Source organism: Argiope bruennichi, chromosome X2 (genome assembly GCF_947563725.1).
Source record: "Argiope bruennichi chromosome X2, qqArgBrue1.1, whole genome shotgun sequence".
Lineage (NCBI taxonomy): Eukaryota > Metazoa > Arthropoda > Arachnida > Araneae > Araneidae > Argiope > Argiope bruennichi.
This window is the reverse complement of record NC_079163.1, coordinates 131,646,770-131,672,988: the sequence shown is the minus strand read 5'-3', so window position 1 is coordinate 131,672,988 and position 26,219 is coordinate 131,646,770. Positions and strand designations below refer to the sequence as shown.

At 28.7% G+C, this 26,219-nt stretch overlaps 1 protein-coding gene across 2 annotated transcripts in view; it reads right to left on the bottom strand.

The window, feature by feature from the left end:
* The window catches only part of LOC129960967 (ras-like protein family member 11A), a 120,920-nt gene extending 112,483 nt beyond the window's left edge, over window positions 1-8,437 (bottom strand). For both annotated transcript variants that reach the window (XM_056074748.1, XM_056074747.1), the window contains exon 1: window positions 8,085-8,437. The gene's annotated coding sequence lies outside the window, so the exon portion shown is untranslated. The remainder of the gene's footprint in view (window positions 1-8,084) is intronic.
* Window positions 8,438-26,219: the final 17,782 nt, after the last annotated feature.

Below are 26,219 nucleotides of genomic sequence, written 5' to 3'. Positions count from 1 at the left end.
GCCTTAACATTTTCATGAATTTCTAAATGTATACTACCATTATACAAAATCGCATCCCGAACTCAATTTTAAACCTCGGGCCTTCCCCTTGTTGATATAAGTTTTAAATATTTCGCTTCTGCTTTATAATTTTGCCGGTAACCTTGCTTCTAACTACCGCAAATCATTTTTGGAATCTTAAATGTGTCATACAAAATAATAAAGAAATTCGAAATTTTTATGAAAAGTGATTTTAGGGTATGTACATAAAGCAAGTTATTAATAAATGTTGATATTCAGACAAACTTTTTATAGATAAAGATAGCATTTCTTTCTTTAATAGTTTCTCGTCTTTAGAATATCTACTAATTTTTTTTTTTGTAGAGTTTACTTAAAATTCATAAAAAACATGCAATTATTACTACCACATTTATGAAATTTTACTATGTAACATTTTCAATAAAACATACGTTTTAGTTTCCCTATTTCATTCACGATGATGATTTAATATCGTTCACAGAAGGATATGATTCGAATATTTGTGGTAAAAAAACAACATATTGGAAATAATAAGGAAATTTATTTGCATTAAAATAAATACACATTTATTAACTGATCAATAAAGTTTATATAGAAACTTGTATTGGCGAGAAAAAAACCATGCCAAGCTTGCAGCCAAGCGCGTGCAACACATTCGAGATTAAAATAAAGCGAGTAGCAAAATATAATGCAGTTATATCAGTTTAAATGAAGTTTAATAACAAGTTAACTAAATTAAATACAATAACTAAACCATATGAAATATTATTCAGTTGTAACATCAAAATCACTGAGTGATCCAAGTTACAAAATTTTAAATTGACTTAAAATGGAATAAATAGAATATGTTTATTGTACATAGCTATGAAATGATACAGGACAATCCTTAGAAAAATTTTCTTTGCATTCTGTTTCACAGCAAGAGTTAATCATGGCTGAAATAAGCTTTAAAATGTAACAGTTAAAAGCGAGAAATAATCTGCTATTGAAATATAATGGAGAATGGAAAATACGGTTACAGCGAATACAAATTCTCTCCTGAAAGCACGTGATTTTATCCTGTCCTACACCAAAATAGGGTCGCAATCCCTCTATCACTATTTCAACTGTATGGTACCACTTATGTGATGGGAGATAGTTCCGAAGAACATAATTTCGGGGGAGGGGGGGGGGTGAATGCAAATTCCTACCCTCCACTACTTTTCTTCTCTAGTTCCGTAATCTTTTGTTAAATTTAGTTATATTTATGTCTATTTCAAAGCAACGGCGAGGTTATTTTAAAACAGACCTCCTAAAGTTGAATCATAATCAGATGATGAGAACGATGCATGAGCCAGTACTCTCCCCCCACTCCAAACTTCTGGGTCTCATCAAACGGGGGACATTTGGCTTGCCATTCATATTTAATGTGCACCAGATCTTCGGGAGAATCAAGTTTTGAAACTGGAACTCCCCATGTCTGAAAACTTGACATTACCATCAGATCAGAATCTTCTGTGGACTGGAACTAAGAGGGTGAAGGAGAGTGAAACAAAATTCGATTGATACAAAAAAAATCATATGCTTCGAAAGTAGGGATTAAAAGCAAATTTTCAATCCCTGGCATTTAAGGGAGAGCAGCTATCGAAAAAAAAATTTAATAAAAATAAGTGTCGAATGTTAAGAGGTAATAATTCGCATACCTCTCTGCTTTCAATCGTAAGGGAATTATAGATAAATGAAAATTTTTCCAGATCTCTTGGATGTTGATAGGATGCTCCATGACATTATCTAAAAGATACGGAAATTCAAATGATTTCATTATTTTAATTTGTATGAGGAAATTATAAATGAAAATAATAAAATTTCTTTTCAATACTCTCAGATCTCTTGGCATATTTTTCTACCGATTTTCTAGGTTGGTGGTACATTTTTTACACAAATTTTAATTTAAAAGTATATGACTTAAACACTTAGAACACTCAAAGTATATAATACTTTGAATTATGTGGTCTGTTTTCAGCTAAATCTGCAATACGTGATACATTTAATGAAATATATATTAAGAAGTATTTTCAAGAGGAATTTCAACTGCATGCATCATATAGCTATAAGAAAAACGTAAGCAGTTTTTTACATAATTTTTGCTGATTCAAGTCGCTTTATTGGATTTGAATACCACTGCGGACTGCCGTTTCTATTAAACTAATAAAAAAACTGGCCAACTCATATTATTCATTGCAACTATAAGCAAATAAATTCAGTTGCACTTTCCAGAAATTTTGTGTCACTTTTTCGAAGAGTTATCAGTTGTAAAAACAAATGTTTTAAAATTTTTACCTTACAAGAAAATCAATCCCACTGATTTCAATGTTACCGATAAGGCAACGTGAACTTTCGAATCCTATACTGGATAATCTCTAAATGTTAAAAACAGAGTAAGCATTCATTTCATCTTCGAAGGAATGGAAATAACTAAAATAACTTTACTTTGTATCTTGTAAATATTTCATCTTAATGAGCACTCAAACTTTCTTAAGTTATTTTTAGTACTTTAAGCATAAATTATTGAACTAAAAAAATAAATTTTTAACATAATTTATTCTTTAAATATAAGTTGTCATGTATTTTGTAACTTGTGATAACTAAAAATGATAAATGTACTCAGTTAAATGTTGTACATAACTGAGCGTATAATATTTTTTATTAAGGAACTTTGTTTTGATTCCAAATCACAAATTGATTTGAGTTTAAATATCAGATGCATTTGAAATTGAAAACTTCTCGGTTCAATTTCTTCTCGTGATTACATATATCTCGGAAAAAATTCTTTAAATTTATATTAGATCCAGACAACATTGAATGGATTTGTCTCTAAATTAAATCGGATATATTAAATATCGAAGATTCTCGTTTTTTACAAACGTGTAGATTTTGAATAAAGCCAGATAAAAAGAAAAACAACATTTTAAGGATAAAATTAATTCTATGAAATCAATTAAATCACTAAAAAGTATGAATTCATAAATTAGAAATTTGTGTAACCGCAAGTCAATTTTTTATTAAAACATGCTAGAAAATTCAAAATAACAGTTGTGAGATTTAAATTAGGTTTCCCTGAAAGATCCTATTTAAATTGACATATTTGTCCTGAAAAATATTCTTATCTCTAAAAAATTAAGGAATGAATATTACAATGCTTCCAAACGCAATTCTCTTCATTTGAAGCTTTCTCCTTCTCATAACTTATATTCCAAATTTCATTTGTACATTCAGATTTCATGTATTTTGACAGAAACATTATTTAAATACGATTCTCAAAAAGAGTTACTGATGGCAGATTTCAATGAATTCAAATATTCCGCTATCTCTCGGATGAAAAGCATTATCTCACTTATTTATAAGCCACTCTTTTTCGTAGCCATTCGGTTTCCGTGTAATAATTTTAAATGGCATCATTAGATTTCACTTGCATTGATTTTCATTGGATCAAGCTAATTAGAGCAGATGTCGTTAAATATTTTCCGATGTTCATTTTTCATGAACATTTTTTATTACATTTCTCTTAAATTGTCAAAATAATGATAAATTCTGTGAATCATATTTTATTAATCAGGAAACATTTGACAGCAAAAAAATCAGTTAACCTTTTTTACTTAACCAAAGAGAGCTATGAAATTTGCCTTAATTAAAGTAATAAAATAAATTTGTAAATAAACAATATTTAGAATTATAAAGTCCTTTTCATTTAAGTAAAATAAGTAGATTAAGTAGAATAAGAAGATAAATTAATGAAATAATAATAAGTTAAAAAATAATTTTAAAATATTCTGCAAATATGCAGGTAAATTATATCAAGAATCAAAGATCGCTTTTTAATTTGGTCAGGGAATAAAGTTTTGAAAATAAAATTATTAAAATAATAATAAAAAGCAATAAACATACATGAAAATTATGTAAAAAATTAAATGATGCTTTTTATTTTAATCAAATAAAAACTTAGAAGATGTGTTTCAAAGGCAATTTTAAATTATTAAACGTTTTAGATGAATAAACATTCAACTCTTTTCTATTTTCATACAAATCCTCAATTTTAAATGAAAGCCCTTATTGTAAATTAATTTAAATATATAATATATTTAAAAATTTGAATATATATTATTATTATTATTTTATATTTTAAATATTAAAATAAAAATACTCAAATATTACATCTGAAACAAAATATAAGTATATAATAACTTACGTTAAGGGAAATACATAAGGGAAAACACATAAGGACACATAAAACACATAAGGACACATAAGGGAAAACATTTAAACGTAAATTTTCAGAATTTCAAGAACGTTGAATGAGTGTTTATAACCCTTTTTAAATTTATTTAAACAACTTTCATTCGTTTTTCACTTAAACTCTGAAATTTATCTCTGAAAATTTAAACTTTATATTTTGGACCTACATGCAAGCTTTTGGACAGTTCCATTATTCAAAGTTATTTTGGAGAGATTTATTTTCAATATTTCTCAACGAAATGAGCTACAATTGAGGAAACAGACTGCCAAACTTTATGATATGTATTTTTTCGTCATAAATTCCACAGATTAAAATTTTCAGAACTTATTTATCAACTCTTTTGGCAAGGAACATTTAGAAATTTTAACGTAACGGACAATGATGCAAATATGTAAATTTACGACAAAAATGTCACTTGTTTCAATAACGCTATTGAATAGCTCTTTTCGATCCTTCCATTCAAATGACGAGTATAAAAATTAATAAACGCACGAATAAATGTTCTGGAGACTGACTAACAGTACTTTGGTTCGTTTTCCAGCTTACTAAAACAATGAAAATAGTTCCCTACTGATGCTTCTCTAAAGTTCTAAGAATTCTACCCAACGTAAGTGCTTTTGTATGCAAATAGCTGAATCTGTAATGAGTTCTGAATGACGTGTTCTTCTAGTTTTTTTTAATTCCCAGGCTAAAAACATCAATTACATTTGAGATATTGATGCCGAACAAAAGCAAATGAAAGCGTAGAGAAAGTTTCTAGCGAATGACTAATCAATGCTTGGTGGCGTTTCCTGCCTCTCAGAATGTATAAAATGCTTGCATATTGATGAGTCATTTTATAAGAATTTAGTTAAGCCCGAATATATTTGAATGCTAATAGGTGCAGATACAATTTATTGAATAATAAAGAATATAATTTTGAACAGAGATATTTTAAAATCCTCTTGATATTATTTATTATTCGTACGATTTTCAGAAGTATCAATTTCATTTCAGAATTTATGATAGCAACGTTGTAATAAATAAGAGCATAATTGAATTTTCCCACACTGTGTTTTTTATTCGTATACTATGCGTATTATTTTGTATCGGGTATTACAATATATTTTACATCTATACTTTTCGCATTTTCTCACAATTCAATTACTAATAAAATATTTAATGCCAATAACTTCTGCAATAAACTTGGCTAAATATTCTTTTTTATACTCTTGATTTTCTGCATGTTTATGATATTATTTATATATTAAAGATTAAATAAATCATTTCCATTTCAGTTATCACTATAGAATCTATAAACCCACATTTAAATAAATAATAAATTCTTGTTTTTTCTGTCTGTTAGTTTATGCTAAGTATTTTCTCACAGATTTGGGGTTACTAAGTTTTTCGAATTCAACTATACATTACCTTCCGCTTATTGTTCCGACGAGTTGTACTTCAAGTTGTTTCTTCTTCAGAAAAATCGTTTTGGGACAAACATTCTTAATATTTCATCTCAACAAACTCATTAACTCTACTTTAGAATCCAAGTAAGGCACGTTGAACAAAAAACAATATCAAGGCATTTTAATCATCGATTCTGCTTTCTTTGCGAAAAAGTTACAACATGGGAAGAAAATCAGATATAAAACTCTTCAACTAAACATTAGGCAGATTTTAGGGTATTAAGCTCAAGAAAATATAGAAAAATCGCATACGTTTTAAAAGGTAACCGTGGTTTCGAAATATACTTTTCCGCACTTTTTGTATTCGCTTTGATTTTTTTTTTTAACTAAAATATAAGAAAACTAAAATCTACTGATTTTCACAAGCCTGAATAGCATATTTTAACATTGATTAATTATTAAATTTAAAACGAAGTTAAATTTCTTGTTTTACCGATAATAAAATGACAAGAAATGTTTGAAAACATTTTACCATATTTTTAACAATTGTACGGAGATTTCTGTTACTTTCACAGTTTTAGTAACTAATTCCCTTATATATATATATTAAAAATACACGGTGTTATTTTTACATCCTTGCAAGATTTTTTTTTTTTTTTTGTGATAGTAAGCAAATAACAACAATTAAATTTCCAGACATAAATTCCCTGCCAAAAATGAAACGTGTTGTAATTTTTATCGGAAAAAGGATTACACGTATAAAATGTAGAGATTAGAAACAGTCATTTAAAAAAATGATCACATAATTTAAAATTTATAATCACATAATTTACGTTTTCCTCATCAATGCAATAAAAATTCACAAAATTTAATACTTCCAAATTTTCCGTAAATAATACATTAAAATTATCATGACTAGCAAAAACTCCTTTAGTCATTGAAATGATTATAAATAACAAACGTACAGCTAATAGCATTAATAAAATTTTTATTTCCTCATCTTTCACCGCACAGATAATAGTATTATTTTCCCCACTATCTGTATCTTTCTGAAACAAATTATTTTATATATTCGTTTAAAATATCGAATTTCTATACATTATATTTTTCCCTCTTGATTGCCAGAATTTAATTTTAAACCAGTATAATTAGTTTCAGGAAGAAAAATTTCAATTCTGATTTTATTAATTTAAATAAATTTTCTTTGCCAGAATTTCATTTTATACCAGTATAATAAATATCAGGAAGAAATATTTGAGTTCTGATTTTATTCATTTAAATAAATATTCAATTACTTAAATAAAATACATAAGAAAAAAGATTTTGGCTCTAGATTTTGCAACGAAATACTTGGAAGGAAACACATTTTATATATATATATATGACTAATTTTTTATAAATGACGAGTTATGCATATATAGGATTAGTTATACATAAATATCTAAAATAAGTGAATAATATTACATAGACGAAAAAAATAAACAGGCGAATTTTAATTATTGTTGAAGGTCATACATAAAGCCAATAAAAGGAGGAAATGTACATTTTTCAAACGCTTCCCAAATTTTCAGTTTTTCAAAGTCAGTCTTATTTAAATAGTGAAACAAAATATGAAAACTTTACTTCGAGATTAATGAAGGCTATCACTTGCGAACAGGTAAAATTCAAAATTTATAATTCGTGGATATAAAATAGGGGTGATCGTAAAAAAAATAATTCTCTGAAATCAGGGGTAAAAGAAAAAGAAATCAGAAATCAATAAATCATAAATAAATCATTACATTAATCTTAATTTATAACTTTAAAGAATACAAAAATCCACGAATATTATTTTTCTCGCTTTTTTCAATGGTATTGTATAAATGCTCGTAACAGTAAAAAGTTCATATGAAGCAAAACCAAAAATTAAAGTTTTAATATATACGGGACAGATGCTGAAAGCTACAGATACAGAGAAACAATATATCTATATATTAAAATTAAATTAATTTTCAAGTAATTTATAATTAAGTAAATTTTATCTTATAGGGATTTTAAACCTCATGAACCATCTTTTCCTTCATGTTGCGTTTAGCATTAAACGAGTATCAATTTTGATTCCAAAAATATCTAAGTTTTATTATTTAGGCTTAGAATTTCATACTTTTAGATCATAATTTTATCAAAGGAAATTTCTTAAATGTTCAATGTCTGAACTTTCCTGTGTTCGATTGTCAAACAAACTTTAAGACCTACAAAGTCAAGTGATAGTTTAAAGCAAGCATATTACCGATAAATATCGAGACTAAATAGTTTTCTATGCTTTGCGAAACCCTTGAGCCAAAATTCGATAACGTCCCCATTTCCAACGAGGACTTCAACCGATGATTCTGCCTCGTTTTTAAAGATAATGAGCATGAGCTTACCACTTTTTCCAACCCCAGGGGCTCCAATGACAGCAATCTTGACTTCAGAAAGCGAAGATTTCTTCCTACGAATGCTTCGAATTGCGTTACTTGTCATATTTTCAGTATTTCTTATTCATAACCTTAAATATAGCAAAACATTACGATTTTTGATCAATGCATGCAGTTAACGTTACTGCGGAGCGTAACCCCCCACGTGGTTCAGAAAAGTGTTCAGAGATAAGTCTTTTGCTAGCAGGTGGCAGTGGAGGGCGTCGCAGAAGATCTTCACGGAGAGAGAGACTCGGGCATCCCTCGCAATTCTGGATGAGGCAAGAAATATCCGGCGAGCGAGGTACGGATCCCGCACTGTATATTCGTTTCCCATTCTAGATTAGCTGCCGCGCATCCTTAGGGTTATCGGCGCCAACGCACCGCCAAAGAATTTCGTTCGGCGCCAAGCGGAATGCTTGCTTAAAATTGCACGTGTTTTCACAACAAAAAGGTGACGTTCTAGATATTTCTTTCGTTTTTGTGCACATTTTATTTCAAAAACGGGGAATGTATCACGGGTGGAATTCTTTAAAGTAAAAAGCAGTATAATTTGATATAAAAATGAAAAAAATTCTCAGCACCCGTACAGACTTGTCCAATTCTTCATTTGATCAAGCTTTTTATATAAAAAGTGTTTTATTTATGTAAAAATTTAATAAATTAAACAAGAAAATTGCACAATTTTCTCTCGCTTGATTCTAATGACAAAAATTTTTTTCACAAACCAAAAACGACAAAACAAATTAAAAATATTATAATGGGATATAACTGGAAATCAATTCTAAAATGCACATTTTCAAATATTTTTCGTCGATGTAACTGCACCAGATCTTAGAAATGAAAATGTTTGAATTTTTCAATAATTTTTGTAAATAAAAACTGAAGAATCAAAAATGAAAAAGATATCGTAAAGCCTTTCCTTACGTTATTTTCGTTCTTGCAAGACTCTCGGAGTTTCGTTCTTGCAAGACAATAGGAACTTAAAAAAGTTATGAGTCAAATAGTCAATATAGAAAATTTGAAAAAAACAAGCTAATTTTAGAAAATTTGGAAAAAAAATCTGACTATCAATCAGTATTTCATCAGAGCCGACTTTAAAATTCAGTTCAATTTATTTCAGTTGTCTCTTTTCGAAGAAACACGAAAGCTTTTTTGGGAGTGACTGTACATTTTAATCCGTGGTCAAATGAAAAGGAAGACACCTGAGCTACAATCCTCTCCAAAAAAAATTCCGCCCAGGATATACGGCCTTTACGTATTTAATGTACCGGTCTCACTCATACTTCGGTGAAATCGAAATTGGAACTTAATAGCCTCCGAAAGCATTTACAATTCACTTTTATATATCTTTAATTATTTATTATTCATTTGTGACTTTAAAACTTCCTACGTAACCAAGATGCGATAGAGGTATTAAATAATTACCATTGGTTTTCAAGAACATTCCAAGGATAATAAAATTCGAATAAAGAACATTTGGTCAAATCAACTCAGCTGCAGTATAATTTTCACAGGAATCAGTACTTTCTCCAAGCTCACAGCTCGATTGATTATCGCACCCGGTAAGTGATTGGAATACATTCACTGCATTGTTTAAAATTAAAGACTGGTAAAAGAAAATAGGTTGATTTTTCTGGTAATTTCAATTGAATCGGATTATTGCCCAGTTATGAAGGCTTTTTGGGAGACATTTATATTTTTGAGCCGTCATCGGGTGATGTGGATGGCATTTGAGTAAGCACTCCCACCCCAAGCATCCACAACAACTCAAGAAATTTGGACAAATTTAGTAAGCATCAAACCAGTATAAACAGTGGATCTTTCGTGGTCTGAAAATTAAGGCTCTCCCACCAGGTCATCACGGCCGCTGCATGATGCACAGGAGCTTGATAGCTAGTCTTAAGGATTACAAGGAAAAAACTTTCCGAATAACATCCAAAATAAATGCTCATGTGGCATAAAAAAGCATCCCAATAAATTTGGAAACAAACAGCTTTGTCAACTTGATTCTTTGACGAAGTAGCACTCAGCAAAAAAAGCTGGCACCTGAATCTTCGTTGGAATCGCCTCTAGAACTAATAAAAACCTGCAAAGTCCCTGAGAAATACTCTGCAAAAAAGCAGTCGAGATTTTTGACTTTCTTCATTCTGTAGTATCAAAATAAAAAGAATGGAGTTTGAGAAATCTATTAAAAGATTTTTATAATCAACAGTAGTTGTCTCTCCAAAACGTTTTCACATACTCTCCAATAAATGCAATGAAATATTGTTAACCGAATGCCATTGATAAGCAATAGTTATGAAAGAACTCATTAGAGTGCGATCTTCGACGATTGCTCGCTAGTATGCAATTAATAAAACAGTACCAGTAAACGAATGTGCATTCTTAACGAGTGGAACCAAATTTTTGCACAGAACTACAGTAGTAACCAGAAAATGACATACCAAATTTGTTTCATTTAAATCGATGAGTTTTTAAATTATCGCGTTGACATAGTTGTGAAAGTACATTCCCTTGACAGATTTGGCTCCACCTTTGGTGCATATTTACTCTTTAGATGGTAAATCTTTATACCGAATTTAATCTATCTGTTCTTTTCATTTTGTCTTATATTTGGATAGACAGACTTCCTCTGAATAAATTTCAACAAAATTTGATATAAATCTGCAGATTAGGAGTAGGACCATAGACCGAATTTCTGTTTGGCTGGAACTGTTTTTGATTTATCGTATTTACAGACGAACAGATAAACAGACATCAATAATCGAAGCATGTGTTTTCGAATTTATGGAGGTCTAAAGTTTCTTTATATCGAATTTTTTGATGATTAAAGTACTTTCTCTTTGTATACTTCTTAGACAAAAAAAAAATTAAGAATTTTTAAGTTAATCTTTAAAGTTACGTTTTACGAATTGATAAAAGACAGCTATATTACATCTAGAAAAAAAATACATCGTTATTTTTTTGACAGATTTTTAGTTCAGGCCATTTGAAAGCTGAAACAGCGGACTGGAAAGACGATTAAAAAGTGAAGAAGTCATTAAGCTCCTTATTTTTTTTTTAAGTAGCGTTGTATTACCATCCATTTAAAATCTGTTAACTATTTTCGTCGAAACTTTTACTGAAAAATGCCGGGAAGTCCTGAAGGCGAAGGAATTTTTCGACTTTCATTTTGCTGCAGTTTTGGAAACATTTTAATCTGGAAGTATTCGTGATAAATAAATTATAATTAAATAAGAATTAATAGGAGTCATAAATTTAATGCCTAAGTTCTCGATTTCCACTATGTATAATCTGAGAAAAAGATACAATAAATTCTTATGATCGTCAGTGCATATTAAAAATATGATGAATCATTGATTTCATCCATTTTGCACACACATGGCTGTGAAAAATAGGTTTGAATTGACGACATCGCAATTTTGGATACCGTTTTTAATGAGAACTGTATTTGAATGTATTAAATTACTAATCTTGAATTTTCACATTATATTATAAGCAAACTGTCTTGAAAGCATGAGTTTGAATGTTTGAATGCAGAAAGAATATTATGTCAAACAGCGGATAGTTTAAAGGAACGATGGACACCATTTTTTTAGGTATGTTTGCGAATTATTCACCTAGGGTTATGAAATTTTTATGCATATGTATTAAGATATAAATAAGTCAAATTTCTTTAAAAAATATTTTAGAACGAAATGTATTATTTTTAAAAAATTAAAAGATAAAAAAAATTTAAGAATTTCAAAATATTTCAGGCCATTTAATTTTTAATATTTTTTATTGTTTTTTTCCTTATTACCCAATATTAATCTATTTGTAACAAAATTGAGTACGATTTTGTAATTCTAATTAAATACTAATTTTTTAGAAGTATATGCACACTTTCTGAATTTTCATAGGGATTTTATGTTTTTTTTTTAAAATAAAATTGACTTGTATCTATCAAAAAGAAAAAAAAACTCGGAAATATATAATGCAGACCCTATTTTCTTTTAATGCATGACCTTTCTTATCAATTCTATTTATTTATTTTTTCAAAAATTAAGACATCTGGAACGTTTTAAAGATATTTAAATCTAATTAAGATATCATTTTGAGAAAAGTCATTAAAATGTACTTTCTTCCTCTACAAATATTATTTTATTCAACAATACATTTAATAACGCTATTTTAGTTAAATATAAACATATATTATAGTGATGAACCGATAGAGAGTAAATTTTATCTTTTCGTCCATTTTTTTTTTTTTTTTTTTTTTTTTTTCTTATTTTGAAGTCCATTGTTTCCTTAACATAAATATTTTCATTAACTATAATATTGCTAAAAACAGAATTTGGAATGTATTGAAAAATATAGAGAACTCTATTCGATAATATTTCAACTCTCTGAAAAATATTCTTTTCATCCTTTTACTATAATAAAGGAATAAGCATATTACATGGATTTGATATTTCAGGGGAGCCTTCATCTTCTATAGTCCAGTTGAAAAGATTTCAAACTCGCCTCGGAGACAATGAAATGGATATTCGTTAGTTGAGTAATGAATAGCAATATCATCAGGTATTATAACGTAAGTCAGTTTATTCAGCATTGAATAAGCATTTATCAGATTTCAAATATCAGTTAAATTTCGTACGACAAAGAATCAATTTCCTTCAATGAAACTATTAATAGCAGGAAATATCACAAACTTCAATTAAGGCTTCTGAAATATCGCAAATATCTTGACTGACTAATTAGCGGAAATGTTAGAAACTCAAATATCATTTATTCTGATTAAAACTTATAAATAATTCTCATTAAAACTGTGATTTTAATCAGAATTATTAAACTACGATGATGATGCAAAAATTTCATTATTCTACTAAGCATTGTATTAATATTATTATCCATTTTTACTTTCATCCCCACAAAATTATTTTCTACTATTCCTTATCTAGTGACACTAATAATTATAAGTGCGGGGTTATTTTTAGGTGTACTATTAATGATATCTGGTATTGCAAAATTTTAAACCCGAACTGTAAGATTTTTTTTCAATCAAAATTATGTATATGTTATTAACAATGTCTGAAATCCAGCAAGGTATGGATTGCCTGCTTTTCATACATTTCCGTTAACATTATATTTCCTTTCCATATGTACTGCGTGTAATATGTCAGCATTCTGTCAGATAAAAAAAATTTAGGCTAAGTATGAAAACAGAATTGTGAAAGGTTTGCTATTCGAACTTCTCATGTGAAAAAGAAAGGCATACAAAATTAATTATATGACTTTCTTCTTGAAGAAAAAATAAGATAAGAACTTATTTGTTATAAAACAGAAGGAAAGAGTATTATTTTTAAATGCCCCAGTAAAGTTAGCACTTATTGTAACGTACTTAGAATGGTCAATTTGTACTCTAATATTATCTCGAATATGTGCTTAATATTGATTGTTCCCCAAAGCCTTTTAGACATTATTCTGTATCGTTCCTGCATTTTATACTTTGACATTCCTACATTTTAACAAAATAAAGATAATGGATGCAGGAAAATAATTAGAAAGTGGATTTGAAACTAAATAAATTTTAATCGAAATCTATAATCAAAAAAAATTCTTTACTTTACAAACGGCAAGGAATTTTATTTCGAACTTAGGTAGGTCCAAAATGAGGAGATATATCAAAAATTGATATCAAATTTTTTGACGACCACAATTTTATTTTCGAATGCAATAAAATAAAAAGTTAAAAATAGTCCGAGGTAGGGAAATTAATAGTATTCTCAAAAATTCAATCTATAAATCATAAAATCTATATCAACTAGAGAATCGAACAGTTTTTTGAATCATGGCTATAAATACCACGTTTTTAATGACGTTAACAAAATCTATAACTTTTTACTACTTATCCCAGAATCAACAAACATTTAGGCAAAGAATAAACTAATAAATAGAGCCTCTCTTCAAGTCTTCTCCACTCATTTCCGCATGGAACATTAGGGCCTTTCCCACATGGAGATAATAACCATACCTAATGTACTAATATTAAGGCCTTGCCAAAAGACTTTTAGGGGATTGGATTTCATTTCACTTGTTACAACAGGAGATTGGATGCATTTCAAACGGCCCTCCTGTCAACCGTTACGCACTCGCAATCAACAGGAAATATAATGGCTCCTATACTATGTACAGGCTCATGACATTTACACATTAGACTCAATTTCTGGCAGAAAGTAAGATTAAATCGAGTGTCATGATTAGGTTTGGATTGAAAATTCGAAGTAATTAACGTTAAGAATATTAATAATTAATATTTTCTCAATATCATCAGAAACTTGTTTCGCAGGTGTCATTTCGAAATAATAAAATGAATCAATTTTAAAAAGAAAAGTACAAATATTACATCGTTTTGTTTTCTTTCTTTTATATACTATTGCTTTGCATATTGCTTTTACCTTTGTATTAAACAGCCTTTATGGTTATAGAAATATTTTGCCCTTTTTCGGCTCTGTTGATGCAAATTGTCGTTATTTAATTCATGCTTTGTCTAGTAGAAAGATATATCCTCTGAAACAGGAAAACTCCACTATTCTTCGTAAAAACAAATCCAGCGCACACTAATGCTGTCCCACTAGCATGGTGCGAAAGCATTAATAGAGTGTCAGTGTTGGCCCTATCATCTAAACTCAGTTCAACATTACGTCTCTAAACAACCCTAATATTGCTTCAAAATTTGATGTAAATGAAACAGATTTCTTGAATAGCAAAGCAGGAATATTTTTCTTCGGAAAAATAAAAACGCAGCCAAGAATCCCTTATTTATTTATAAACACAAATTTGTTTTTTACTTTAATATCACTCGACAATTTGAAACCTCAGTAAATAATTACAATAAATAAGCTATTTTAAGCCAAAGGATCCTGGTGTATTCTATTAAAAACATTTTTAAAAACAGTCCTTTATGGAAATTTTATGGAATAATTGAGAAATGAGCGTGTTGTCTGAAGCAAAACGATTAAAATATAAATCTCAGTGAAATTCCTCTTTTGATAGACACATGTTTTTTTTTGGGGGGGGGGGGGGTTCACAAGGAAAATAAATATATGAGTGTCAAACGAACATATATTTTGATACTGAAATATGAAAGCGAGTTAAGTTTATTTAAGACTATGGCTCATAATTTATCGTTCAATGAAAGTACGCAATTTTATAATGAATAAAAGAAAGTCAAAGACTAATATCAAATAATTTAAAATAATTATTAACAGTATAAAATTGTTATATACTAACTGTTACTCACATATTTCAATAAAAACGTTTTAAAAACATCAATTTCTTTATACGCAAAACTATAATAACAATTTCCATGAAATTTTATGGAATAATTGAAAAGCAATCTTTTTGCTGCAGATGAAAAAATTCAAATATAATATACGGCAAAATTTTTATGGCATAGATTTTCTTCTACGAAAAACGAACATATCTCTTTAGTGAAATACGGAGGCGAGACAAATTCTTTCTAGAATATGGCAAATAATTTATCTTTAAAAGAAAGTTGAAGATCAAAATCAAAAACTTTGCCTTTTAAAAGCAAATAATGCCATTTATGGCTCCCAAATTTTAGACATTTTCAGCAGATGTTTTCTTTTTTTATCAAGAATAAAGTACTTTCTTCCAACAACGAGAGAATAAGCCGACATCAGCCGCAAATGGATAATCCGCCGACAAAAGATTCCTTCCTGCAGAAAGGAAATATGTCTTTTCCAAATGTTGACTATATCGTTTATGGTCCGGAACTTTTTGAAATTTCCTTTTGTATTTTCTTAAGGTATTTTGTGACATAAAATAGAGGCGTGCTCATAGGAAAATACTATTAAAGTAAGTCAAAAGATTGTGAAATAAGTCAGTGATTGCTATGTTTTTTAGTATATTTGTACAATCTATACTTATATAAAGCTCAATGTGTCTGTGTGTGCTGGCGCTCTACAGGCCAGACTGTTCGACCTACCAAATTTGGCACATGCATACCTTGGAGGTCGGGAATGTGCACCTGGGGTCCCTTTTTTTGAATTTTTAATTAGAATTTTAATTATTAATTAAAAACTAACTTTCCCGCCAAAAAAATCTTTTCATTTCCCCACCGCCAAATGAGTAAGGCTTCAGTTTTTTTCCCACACTAACGAGGATAGGCTTAAGAAATTTTCGGCAGATTATTTCAAAGGATTCTGTTTATTTTATTAATGTTTGATGCCTTTAAAATAAAACATTGTTAATTAGTCGATCTTTCAGATTCATTCTGAAGTACTTTTGAATTAAAATAAAACAGAATAAAGGAAATTAAAAATTTCTTATCTGCGTAGCGTTACCCCAACTGGAGTAGAAAATTCACGCATTTGCGTTTACATAATTGGCGTTGAAAAGTCACGCATGCGCATTGTATTCTGATTGTTGACAAGTATTTTCAACGGATACGGACTTGGTTTTGAAGGCTTAATATGTTTTCGACAGATTATTTCAAACGATTCTGTTTATTTTTTTAGTGTTTGATGTATTTAAAACTAAACATTGTTAATTAATCGATCTGTTCATGATGAATCTGAGAAAATTTTGTTGAAAACTTCTTGAGATATTATATAAAGAAAATATTCTTTAGTGCCCATAAGGCTTAAATACTCAGAGACTCATATACTCAGACTTTCAGTACTCATATTTTTTTTAAAAAAAATGCTTCGTTTCAGTAAAAAAAATATTATTATATTAATTGTAGTTTAATCATTTCCACTTTAATTTAAAGCATAAATTCTACTGGAGCTAACAGAAAATTAAAGAGACACATATTACGTTATGGCTGAAGGCCTTCATAATATTATGAGTGAATTATATGACTATCAAAATTTGAAGTTTTGAAATATTTTAATGAAGAAACTATTAAAGTTGGAATTAGACAAATTATTTAATTATTAAAATTTTAACGAGCATTAAGACCGGCTGGTCGCCAAAGGCGGCTAGTAAATTATAAGAAAAATGTAATATAATTCGTATATCTTAATGCATTCCCAAAATATTGCACTTTATGAAGTTTCCTTTTCTTCTTTCTAGATGTATTTTATGCCGTAGAATAAAGGGCATAAAAACTGTGTATTAAACTACATCAAAAGATTTTGAAATAAGTCAGTAATTGTAATTTTTCGTTGATTTGTACAATAGATTATAGGTAAACCGTAAAATAATTCTTATCTCTTAATGAGAATTCCATCCAAAAAGTTTTGTTAAATATTATCACTAATGTGTAGATTATTATAATTTTCATAGTATTTTCTTAAAGTCAATTGTTCAAAACTATGAAAGGTATTTTGATATTTTAAAACAATTTTGTAATTGCTGGTTATTATTGCATTGCACATGCATAAAGGCAAATGTTTATTTAATTTAATTTGATAAATATCTCATTTCGAGGTCATAAGAAGATTAAACAGAGACATATTTTATAATCGTGATATAATGACAAAGAAGAAACCCGAATGAGCAACCCTCTCTCTATACTTCCACCCCATACCAGCGAAAAGATTTCTGATGCCTAACAAATTTATCATGAATTAGAGGAGTGTAAATAGCAATCTTTCATTTCATTGAAGCCGAGATCTTCTGCAACTGAAACTTGGTCACTCGAGCAACATGGACCCTGAATTAAACATAGAAATTTAATGTTCTTGACTAGGATAAAAGAGAAAAGATGAATTTCGGAATAGTGCCCACTCAAATGCTCAAGTAGCGAAAACAACATGATGATATTGGATGAAGAAAGCAATCTTGTATGCATTTCTTGCTTATCCCTTGTGAATTTCTAGAATCTTTAGCAGTTACTTGAAAAAACAAAACAACTTTGAAAATTGATCAGGTAGTTGTAAAAAGGCCAATGTAAGAAAATTGGCGATAGATATGTTTTTATTTTCAATGCATGACTTCAATCCATTTTTATTCTTGTATTGTAATTTGTGTAACTTACCTTTAAAATATTTTTATAACCTGCTATTTATTCCTACATGTCACAAACCTGTTTTAAAGATTAGGTAAAAAATATTTCATCCATATGCTCAATGATAATAATTTCGCAACGGATTCCACCCCACCCTGCATAAGCAACCGGGCCAACTGAATGACCATCTCCAGACAGCAAAGAGGCGGCAACTGAGGTTGAGTACACTTATCAGCGTCGCCCTACGAAGTACGTTCCCTCATGGAAGGGGGAGTAAGTCGATCCTACAGCCTTAATTTACCTACCCAGGAAGTAAGAACTAACCACCATAATGGATTCTATTCATCCCCAAATTTGAGGCTGGCCACCCGATGACAGTCAGTATTTAATAAAAACACTTATTTAAGTTTTTATTTGACAAGAAAAACTTATCTCTTAACATACATCAAAAATAGAATAAATACTTCATAACGTATTTAAAGCTATTCCTATCTTTTCTTATCTGAACAAATTTGTTAACATTTATGTATATGATTGGGGGCAGTCACTTAAATAGCTTTTAAAAACTAGGAGTTGAAAGGGAAAACAGTAATGAGCTCCAAATAATAACTGAAAATATTCGCAGCTCCGTAGAATTATTATTATATTTTCTTACGAACAATCACATATATGGTAGCAAATAATAGGATAAAGAAAGGAAGGAAATTTTTAAGGAATTGTGATTGCTAGTACAATATCTGTAGCATTTGTGTAAACGAATTAGTACAGTATCACTAAATGAAGAAGGCTTCTGTGGGCTTCAACAAAAGTTGACTTGTAAACCAGAAACACATTCGAGTTATTATATGTTCCACATAATATCAACGCATATTAAGATACATAATCGGTACACCAGCTTTTTCTATGTTTTATATTACAAGTATAACATGAATAATAACCGTTGGGTTTTTATCTCCGCTAGATAGAATCAATGATGGCAAGATATCATTAATCTGCTGCCTATCCCAGAATTCCCAAGCACTTTTATCCTTATCAAAGAATTTCAACTGACCACGTGGAGAGCTGCAGCAGCAATTCATTTCAATGTGTCATAAGACTAATTTTGCTCGAAACATTTCAGTGAAAAGAAATCTGCTTATGTTTTTTTTAAGTGTAGCTCAGTATGAAAATTTTAAATGAAAAATGCATTAGTTAATTGTATTAAGAAGTGCGGTCATAAAATTATTAATTGAGTAATGGATATACATGTCTTGAAATCCATGACATTCTAATTTTTGTTTTGATATTTGATACAAGATTTTGATTTTGATTATATTTGATTTCAAAAAAATGTGGATAAGATGAATGAAACTTCTTTTAAATGTACTTTTATTAATATATTGAACAGAAGAATTATTTTAAAATTAACTAAACGGTTAATTAAATTAAATAAACTATTACAGCTAATTATTAATCTTTAATTTATAAGGCATTATTAAATATATTATAGCGAAAAAAATATATTATAGCTGAATAAATGTATTAAATCTAAATTTTTATCTGAAATACCAAAAATATCTTCCCTTTGTAGGAAAGTAGTGAAATGAAAATAATTATAAAAAAAGGTAACAGACTGCAAAATGAAGAAACAATAAAAAGGATTTATAAAACACAACTAAAAATGCACATTTTTATTTTTATCATTGTCTTCTTTTGGTTTTTATTTTTTAATTCTTTATTCTAAATAGTGAGGAGTTTTGGAACTGTAGCTCGAATAAAATCAAAAATTAAATTAGTTAATCGAGACTAATTGAAAATTAGGAAAATATTAAAATAATATATAGTCACTGAGAACACAAAATTTCAGAATTCCAGCAAATTAGAAGGGGGTGAAATATCTATTACAAAATGCTAGTCAAAAGGAATACAAGTGGGTTGATTCTAAGTTCAATGCTCCACATGGTTTAAACGACGTTATAAATATTTCAGTCCTCGTCAAATAAACTTCAAATGAAGTATCGAAAACTGCATTTGTCTCATCAATATAAATAAGGAGCAAAAGACATAAATAAGGATTTGATTCAATGATATTCTTATTGGTGGGTCACTTCTGCAGGTTTTTCTCTCTGACTTATTCATTTGGAGGCATAATAAAAAATAATTAGAATTGTTTTATTTATTCATTGATTACATAGTTTCTTGCACAAGATTTGTTAGATTTTCAAGATTTAATAAGTTTACTTTAAGAACTCCTCAAAGCAGTCGGGATGTGTATGTGCTGAATGCATTTGCCAAATATTGCCTCAATTTCTTACACACAGATAAGTATTATTCTTTTGTTAAGTACATATTTTGACAAACTATCGTAAGGGATCTTTTAGCTATTAATGGTCTTTTAATTTATCAATGAAATATACAAATTTATTATTCAAAAGACGTCTTTGCCTAAGAAAGAAAAAGAGTGGAGAAAAATGTGGGATGGCTTTACATTATTATGTTCTTCTAATCGATTGCAAACTCATAATTTGGTAACATCAAAGAATATCGTTTCTTCTCATTTTCAGAAAAAAAATCAAACAAAAGTTTATTGATATGAATTGTTTAACCCTTTATTTACCACATTATCTTACAACCAAATTTTTACTATTATCTTTGCACCATTAGATAAGTTTTTATTCAAAGCAAACACAGGAAAAAGAGAAAAAACTCTTTTTAATGAACGAAATAACTTAATTAATTTAATTAATAATTAAAGATTTTTAATTTCTTTCGTCTTTAGTTGATATGTACAGCTTACACTGTTCAGAAATTATATTCTTATATAATCTTCAGAAATTATAGTCATATTGCGAAAATATCAACATGATTCCAGAGGAACTTTTAAGTATCGCCGGCGTATAAAGGGTTAAACATAAAATGGAATTGTTTCATTACAATATGATTAATGTTAAGCGGACCACATCAATCAAATTTTGGAACCCCTTACGTATCTTGAAGTAGGACGTATTGAGACAGCAAAAATGAAAATAAAATGCTAAATCAAGTTTGTCACGTAAATGAGCTGAGCACAAATTGTATTTCCTCCAATAAGTAGAACTCTGTCTAATCTTTGATTTTAAAATTCAGTCAAAAATCGAAGCTCAAGCGTTAATCGATAAACTATTCGCTGAAAGAGAAACAAATTTCATCTCTATATAATGAGAAATAGAAGATGTTTGATTCAGTTTGAAACCAATCAAAGTATTTCATGTTGGAGGTCTTTAAAATCGTTTTTCCTGAAATTTTAAAAATATTTTTCTTTGCCGTAAGCATCTGCAGATTTCGAAACCGTAGTAGTAATTTGTGGGATCAAGTTTTATTCGAAGTCATTCTCAATTTCTTAATGAATATATTTTATAGCTTTATGTGTTTCATGCGTCGTATTTTCTAGTATTTTAACACTAGAAATGATAATTTAGGTTGCAAAATCATTAAATGAAAATTATAAAACTCAAATATTTATTTAATTTAACATTTTAGTTACAAAAATATCGGAAAAAATAAAAAAAAACCAAAATGATTTGCTTATAAAAATATGCTGATATGCGTATCACTAAAATGTGTATTTTTTTTTTGTTTTGTTTTATTATTATATCAAAAATATTGATAATGTCATTTTTTTGTCTAATTCGTATCTGACAGATCAAATGTCTAAAGAGCTCAATCATCCCTTCATTATTTTCAGTCTTTTAAGATTTAAAGCATCCAATTTTCTCTGGACTAGTGGACGTGAAATGTCTTAAAATTATGTGATAATATCAGTCATTCGATTAAAACACAAACAAAACAAGAAACGAAAACGCTTCCCTTTTGTATAGTCCGATAGTGGCGTTGGTTCCTCAGGAACATGAGATCCTTGTGCGCTCACATTGTTCCCAAATCCAATGACCGGCCCAACTCTTAATGCTACCTGCGTTTGAAATTGAATTCCTAACCTAGCTACCCAGAAAAATCTTAACCAGTAAGTAACGTCCTCTTGAAACTTGTCCCACAGTTGCCCATCTCTTAAAGATTTCAAATGTTCATTGCAACTGTGATTGAGTAGGCTTGATATTTTTACTGGAAAAAATACCAAATTTTTAAATAATCAAATAATTCGTTTCCGATTCGTTTGTAAAGCGGGAATCTTTTTATTACAAATTATTGTGCAGTGCTGTTGTTGGCTCTTTCGTGGCATTGTGTGTGCTTATAAAATTTCATTTCAATAATCCAGATACTTTCCAATATATATTTATAGCTTTAACTTTAGAGCCAATATAAATATAAACTGTGGTGTACCTATATGTGAGCTTATAGCAGTTGAATTCGGAAGATACAGGCATTAATTAATGCAGAAGTTGTATCTTATAGATTTTTCCAAAATTTGAGTAAATTATTGATTTAAACGATATTATGAGAATTTTTAAATTTATTTTTTAATCGTAAAACCTATGAAAAAATAGTCACATGAACATAATTTTTACATTTTAATGAAATTTCATGAACTCTCTTTTCAGCGATATTGGCTTTCTTATTATTATATTTTTAAATTTGTTTTTAATAAATAATTTCTAACAATGCCTTCCACTTTACAACAGAATATAATACATTTTAAACATTGATTTTTTTCTGTTCTTTTCAAAACAGTAATTTTCTTTCAATAACAGCAGGAATTAAATTTATACCTTGTTAATTTATCAATGTCTAATCTCAATGATCATTAATCCATGTTTAAATCAATATTAGACATTGATAATTCGAATAAAAATACAAATATACTATCGTGATCAATTGTGTTTTTTTTTTTTCATTTCTTTATTTTTTGAAAATAACTAGAAAGATAAATTTCTTGTCTTCTTTAAAATTTGAATGAAGCTTTATTCCTTTATCATTTTTATCTCAAAAATTATTCTTTCTTATAGCTGTCATTTTTTAAAATTTTTGCAGCCTGCTTCATTAAATTTTGTGAATTGCTCATCATAGACAATTGCTTTAAGTGTTTTATAGCAATTTTAAATAAATCTGCTCAGTCAGTCAAATAGTCAAGCGTTCAATTATCTTTTAAAAGATAATTGAAAAGATCTTCGCCTTCCACTTACAGAAGTTCAAATTTGCTTACTGTTTTGTGGATTTCCAAATACACTTCTTATTTATTTCGGTAGTAGAAATATTGCTTTTATTCTTTTTTCCTAATATGTCATACAAAATTTTCTTTTCTTAGCAAGAATCCGGAACAAAGGTTTATTTAGCTGCCTTTCATTGTTGATATTCTATCGTTTTATTTCGCATTTCAGTTTTTCTCTAGCATTCGAACGAATTTTGGATCATAAATTACATTACAATGCGCGTGTGTATAGAATTTATTTCTCCATCTATTCCGTGACAAAGCAAAAACAAAGTATTAAAGTAGGTGACTACGTTATAAAGTCGCTTTTTTCCAAAGCTATGATTTTTTTTTTATTTAATATTTTAAATATTTGAACAGGTTTCTTTATAAAACCGTTAGAATTTTGTTTCTAAATCCATTACACTGATTTTTATATTTGCCTTTACAGACGTTTTAATGCTGTTTGCCATCTTTTGATGCTATTTTCTCAAATGTAGAATATGATAGAATTTTCTTAAAACTTGAGAAATTAAAATATAATATTTTTTGTTCAAATTTGGTTCTCAATATGTTTTGCAGTTCCTGAACTAAAGCATAAGTAATCTATTCATTTAGAAATATATTATGGGGATTTTAGTGCTTCAGAATGGGAAAAAATTGAACATTTCGAGTTACGCAAATATTTAAAGAATGGATAGAAATACGGCTGATTTTTTACTTCAGGATCTAGATAATATGTTCCTTAGACTATCTAGAAAATGTGACGCAAATCATTTAATAAACCTCTAAACTAGAAGATTTTGATTAAACTAGACCTCTTTTTAACCAAAAAATGCCCTTTTTCCAATTTTTAAAATTATTTTGGCACTTAACGGGTATATTTTGGTTTCATAGATGTTTTTTCAATCTTTTTTATGCAACTATTCAAAAATATAATAGTTTTCGAAGATTTTTCAAAAACTTCATCCCTAACGTAGTCACATACTTTAAATCGCTCATGAGATACCCATTAAAGATATCAGCGCAGTAATTAAAAAATACCGACTACATTTGCCATTTTTAAATAATTTCGGAGCCATTTAATTAATGCTTCAAAGATTCTTTTTAAATATTCAATCTCAGAATCCTTTATCTGGAGTCAGCACAGTGATTTCCATGATAAAAGGGCTTTTTGCAAAATTTATTGAGGCATTGATTTCAATTCCTCTTCGACCACTTTCCATTCATCAATCTTGGTGGATTTGAGCTTAGACAAAACTCTTTTTCAACGGGCAGAGGTAACGTCAGGGGACTAGATTATTATTATTAAAAAAGTATGTATGCAATACCTATATTAATCTTCATTTTTTCAAGAAATACTGCGGTACATTTCGAAGTATGACTTTAAGCTTGGTCTTCAAGAAGCTTCACTCTTTAAAAGTCATTGAGATGGAAATATAATTTCTTCTCGAAATACCGACCATAAAACCTGCTTTCAATAATGCGTTGATTTTTACACTTTTTTTTCCACTCTTCTGATTTTTAATCTCCTATTGTACGAGAATCCTGTAACAATCATAAACCCTTTATTTGAACTTTCTTTCACTTTTTTGAACCAGATTTGTATATTTTTTCTCTTCGTTTTCGATATTAAATAGTAGATCTCTTTTTATTGCAATCATTTAAGAAAATCCATACTTCACCAGAGGTCACAATATATTCCATTTATCTCCTTTTAATAGTTTTCATTGTACAAACTATTTTGTGTTGAGCTACGTTCTTTGGCAAATCTGGTGAACAGTAGTACTATTTTTAGCCCTTTTAAATTGTAAATCTTTGTTTATTGTTTTATTTATTGTTGCTACCAATGTATTTAAAAATTTTACAATTGAATTCTAAGCAGGCAAATTTCCACTCGTTATGAGAAATTTGGAAGTATTCAAAACAACACCTACTAGCAGTACCTATTAGGTTTTATAGTCTTCTTTTCATGTAGAAGTAACGATTGATGTTTCTTTCTCTTTTACGAATAATAATGTTGCTTATTTCGCACATACAAATTTTAATGCCATGTATTTCATAATGTTTTTTAATCTGAAATTCTTTATCGATAAACATATTTTATTTTACCTAGCACCTAAAAATGTATAAATACCCTCTTTAAAATTCTCTCTTTTTAAGTTACCTGCTCTGCAAATGCAGGCATTCTTCTACTTTTTAGAGGATAGATGTCTAATTTTTTGGAGAGTAGTTGGCATTTATTTTGTCAGCTCAAGTTCAAAAGGGTTGAGATCCATTCCATCGAAATCATGTCGCCTATGTGAACTTCTTGCTCCACCTAACACATCAATTTGTCGTGGGAGCCAGATTTATAAATAATGTTGTTGTGGAATTTTAACACCATGTATGCTAGTTTAGTCATCGTAATTCTTCTTTGACTTCAGCTTAGGTTCATGTCATGTAGGTTCAAAAAGTGATAAGAATCCACAAAAACTAAGCTTTAATTTATCTCTGGTTATCAAGAACTCCTTTCCTTGAAATTTATGTCAAAAAAAAAATATTTGTTGAAGATTTCGAATTTTGTTTTGCGTCTATAGCAGTTTATAGAAAATATCATTTTCAATAAATACAGTTTTTTCTTGATGAATTGGATACATAATTGCATTAGTTTAGATTTTAATATGAATATTTTTAAGTTTTTCTTTTAAACATTGATTTATTAATTATTTATTTCTTAACTTTTAAAATATATTTCTCTTAAATAATAAATAATTTTAAAGAATAAAAAAATTAATAAAAACACCTTCATCAGAATTATTTATTAATATGTTAATTATCTTCATTTGCTTCTTCCGATTATTTTGATCACTTATAAAGAAAAACATCTCCATATTTTATCGAAAAGTACCTTCAATTCTTTTATCCATAAATATTTATTTTTCGTAGATCCCCTTCAGATGACTTTCACCTTTTCCTTTCCGTTTGCTAACCTTCAAAACACCTCATAAAAGATGAAGCGAGAATCTGCTGGAATAAAAAAATCTAGAAAACATTAATA